Source organism: Mustela nigripes, chromosome X (genome assembly GCF_022355385.1).
Source record: "Mustela nigripes isolate SB6536 chromosome X, MUSNIG.SB6536, whole genome shotgun sequence".
Classification (NCBI taxonomy): domain Eukaryota; kingdom Metazoa; phylum Chordata; class Mammalia; order Carnivora; family Mustelidae; genus Mustela; species Mustela nigripes.
Window position 1 is genome coordinate 1,054,184 of NC_081575.1, and position 4,862 is coordinate 1,059,045.

Here is a 4,862-nt window from a genome sequence, read left to right on the forward strand (position 1 = left end):
TTTTTCATAAATGGTTGTGATGATATTGAGGTATGTACCCTCTATCTATACACTGTGAAGAGTTTTGATCAAGAAAGGATGCTGTAGGGGTGCCTGGGTGGCTCAGTGAGTTAAGCCACTGCCTTCAGCTCAAGTCATGATCCCAGGGTCCTGGGATCGAGCCCCGCATCGGGCTCTCTGCTCAGCAGGGAGCCTGCTTCCTCCCCTCTCTCTGCCTGCCTCTCTGCCTGCTTGTCATCTCTCTCTGTCAAATAAATAAATAAATAATCTTTAAAAAAAAAAAAAAGAAAGGATGCTGTACTTTGTCAAATGCTTTATCAGCATCTTTTGAGAGTATCATACAGTTCTTGTTCTTTCTTTTATTAATGTATTGTATCACATTGGTTGATTTGCAGATGTTGAACCAACCTAGCAGCCCAGGAATAAATCCCACTTGGTCGTGGTGAATAATCCTTTTAACATACTGTTGGATCCTATTGGCTAGTATTTTGGTGAGAACTTTTGCATCTGTGTTCGTCAAGGATATTGGTCTGTAATTCTCTTTTCTGATGGGGTCTTTGTCTGGTTTTGGGATCAGGGTAATGCTGGCCTCATAGAATGAGTTTGGAAGTTTTCTTTCCATTTCTATTTTTTGGAACAGTTTCAGAAGAATAGCTGTTAATTCTTCTTTAAATGTTTGGTAGAGGAGTGCCTGGGTGGCTCAGTGGGTTAAGACCTCTGCTTTCTGTTCGGGTCATGGTCCCAGGGTCCTGGGATCGAGCCCCGCATTGAGCTCTCTGCTCAGCGGGGAGCCTGCTTCCTCCTCTCTCTTTGCCTGCCTCTCTGCCTACTTGTGATCTCTGCCAAATAAATAAATAAATAAATAAACTTTAAAAAATATGGTTGGTAGAATTCTCCTGGAAAGCCGTCTGGCCCTGGGCTCTTGCTTATTGGCAGATTTTTGATGGCTGCTTTAATGTCCTTACTGGTTATGAGTCTGTTCGGGTTTTCTATTTCTTTCTATTTCTTCCTGGTTCAGTTTTGGTAGTTTATAGTTTATACAGCTTTAGGAATGCATCCATTTCTTCCAGATTGTCAAATTTGCTGGCGTATAGTTGTTCATATGTTCTTACAATTGTATTTCTTTGGTGTTGGTTGTGATCTCTCCTCTTTCATTCATGAATGTATTTATTTGGGTCTATCAATCTTATTAATTCTTTCAAGGAACCAGCTCCTAGTTTCGTTGATCTGTTCTACTGTTCTTTTGGTTTCTATTTCATTGATTTCTGCTCTGATCTTTATTATTTCTCTTCTCCTGCTGGGTTTAGGCTTTCTTTGCTGTTCTTTCTCCAGTTCCTTTAGGTGTAGGGTTAGGTTGTGTACTTGAGACCTTTCTTGTTTCTTGAGAAAGGCTTGTGTCACTATATACTTTCCTCCCAAGAGTGCCTTTGCTGTGTCCCACAGATTTTGAACAGTTGTGTTTTCATTTTCATTTGTTTCCATGAATTTTTTCATTTGTCTTTCTTCCACTTACTTTTTCCATGTTTCCTCTCTAGACCATGAGCTCTCAATTCTAGAATGAGCATGTATTAAGTGTTCTTCTATCTCCACCCAGTGGCAACTGGTGTGTCCCTAGTGTCTCTAGGAGTTTCTGCAATCAGTTTCAACATGAGATCGCTGAATGAATGAGTAAAGAGAGCAAAAAGTGCTAAGAATGTTAGATGACCTTGAGATTGAAGGATGGTGTCTTCCAGATCTGAACATCCATCTCCAGGAAAGAATTTCCACATGGGATGGACGCTGAGCATGGGTTTGGAAGAGAAGCTAAAGCATCTTCAGGTTCCCTGCAGCTAAGGTTGTTCTACAGTGTTGACTTAATTTTCTCTGCGGTGAACAGGGCAAGACTAACAGGATGCCCCTCAACTGAGATGCAGACAGAGTTGCCCAGCACTCTTGGCTGTTTTTTTCTTTCCTTCAAGTACTTGCTCCTCTGGCCATTTGGATCCTCCCTGTGTCCCCACTGTTGAGTTGGTGTGCACATTTTAAATCGGAATGATGCTGCTCAAATATACACTATCATAAACAGCATATGACAGTACCTCTGGACTCACATCCTCACTCAAACTGACACAAATTGTTTAAATATTTGCCAGTCTGATGGACAAAAAATTCATTTTAATCTGTGTTTAAAAAGATTATTTGTGAGGTTGAGCATCTTCTCCTGTGTTCGTTACCCTTTGTATTTTTCTTAAGACCTCTTTGTTCATATTCATAGCCTAATTTTATATTGAGTTGTTTACTTTGCCTTAAAAAAAATTCATGTCAACATAAAAGACAACCTACTGAATGGAAGACGATATTTGCAAATGACATATCTGATAAAAGCTTAGTATCCAAAATCTATAAAGAACTTACACAACTCAACATCCAAAACACAACTAATCCAATTTTAAAATGGGCCAAAGACATGAACAGACATTTCTGCAAAGAAGACATCCAGGGGGCCAATAGACACATGAAACGATGCTCAAAATCACTCATCATCAGGGAAATACAAATCAAAATAACAATGAAATATCACCTCACACCTCTGAGAATGGCTAAGATCAAAACCACAAGAAACAAGGTTTTGAGGAGGATGTATCGAAAAAGGAACACTCTTGTACTGCTGGTGGTAATGCAAACTGGTGCAATTGCCATGGAAAACAATATGGAGGTTCCTCAAAAAATTAAAAATAGAACTACAGTATGATCCAGTAATTCCACTACTAGGTATTTACATAAATAATGTGAAAATGTGGGGTGCCTGGGTGGCTCAGTGGGTTAAGCCTCTGCTTCCCCCTCCCTCTGCCTGCCTCTCTGCCTACTTGTGATCTCTCTCTCTCTGTGTCAAATAAATAAATAAAATCTTTAAAAAAATACTCCTCTGCCCTCTGCACAAGAACTACTAAGTGAGCTTCTCAAAACAATAATGCTCCATGCAGTAGGTTGACTGATGTCCCCCCAGAATTCACGTCCATCTGGAACCTGTGGCAGGATGAGGAAGCGAGTACAGTCTTCAAGTTGGTGGTGGTCTACAAAATGTTCCTGGCCTGTGGTAAGTACAGAAATCAGGTATATAGGCAGACGAAGTGAGTTTATGTCTGTTGAATCGAATAATTAAAAAATGTGTTTGTACTTAGTCTTTTTTTCAGTTAATTTCCCTAAAAAATTCTACTGTGTTTTACACAAGTATCAAGCCATTATAGACTGGAAATATTATTTTAGAAGAAAAAAAAAGAAAGGTCCTTCACCAAAAAAGAGTTGAGAAGCCCTACGCTACTCTCGGCTCTTCAGTTTCCCATAAAAGGCTGCTGCCGTCTGCAGCTGAGCCCTCTCATCTTTATAATTTGCCTCTCACCTGTCATGTCAGGAGACATCTGGATCAAGAATTCCGTGCCTTCAAGTTACTATATTGCCCAGAACTTCTAATTGTTTTTGTGTTTCGTTGTGTCAAAGTTAAACCGTCTTTATAAGTAATAGGATTTCCAGACTTGGGGAAGGTGGCAGCGGTGGCAATAATATCATGTTTGAGTCTTCACAACCCTCCCCAACACCCCCTCCCACAAAAAAAGAGAAAGAGACAGAGAATAAAGTCGCAAAACCAAAATTCTAAGGCAAACATCTCCAACAAAGCTAGGTGATGAGGGATTCCCCACCAATTCTAGAATGTGGACTAGCTGAGACCAAAACTACCTACTTTCAGGTGATTCCAACCATGGAATTCTTTGTGCTTGCCCAAATACAAGGTGAGAAAATAAAGAGAATCCATCCACCCGTAGTTCCCCTTCTCAGAACAGTACGAGACCGTTGAGGAAAAAGCAATCAACCAATATGGTTGAAGCGATACGCTTCACAACACTCTAACCAAATACAGGCATAGTTCCACGGAGAAGAGCACCCGTGTCCTAGCTGAGGGGGCAAAATTGTGTCGTTTCCTCATGGTCCCATGCAGGCACAGGACCCACAACCAGCATGGCGAAGAAGGGGAACTGGACTTCGTTCTGGGGAGCAGAAGTGTTCGCTCAGAAACCAACAGAACTCTGAGGCCCCTGACCAGGAATGCATTCTTACGTCCTCAGCACCACAATTTCTGAGAAATTTAAACCCAAATTTTAGCACTTGAGTTGAGAATTTGGAGGAGTAAAGAAAGGGCAGAATTCTGAACCAACTGAGAGATCCAACAAGAGTCCCAGCAGGTGGGGAAGCCGAGCATGACGTGTGCGCTGGTGAAGGCTGGCTGGTGGGTACAGTCTGCCAGAGGGGCTGCCCGTGCTTGCTAATGCACTCTACGTCTCTCCCGGTCTGGACTTGGAACAAGCCCCTGGAGGAAGGTCTCGGGCATGCAGAGCCGATTCTCATCTCCGGTGTTGCTGTCTCCCACCTGGCTGGGTGGAAAGAGAGGCGAAAGAGTCCACATCGTGCACACACTGAGCCTTCGTCAAATTAGCCACTCAAAGAAATGTAGACCAATGCCTGTGGCATCTTCTTCCTTGAGGAAACCACGGAAGAAAAGGATTGATCCCCCAACGACACACACCTGACATTTCACAGGTGTCTTTAATCTCCTTCCCCACCGGGCTTAGCTATTAAGTCCGTGGTGTCCCTCTATTTCTCCTTCTGGTTGCTTCCAGCCACCACTGTGTGACACATCTCATCGGAGGTTCTGCAAGAGCAAATGACAACCATAAGCTACTCTAACAATAAAAGCCCAACCTACAAGATATCCCAGATATAAACCTGTAATGAATTGCCTGGGAAGGCAAGACAGTTCTAAACTGTCCTTGCAAGTTGAAGTTTTTTTTTTTTATTTTATTTATTTATTTGACAGAGAGAGAGATCAC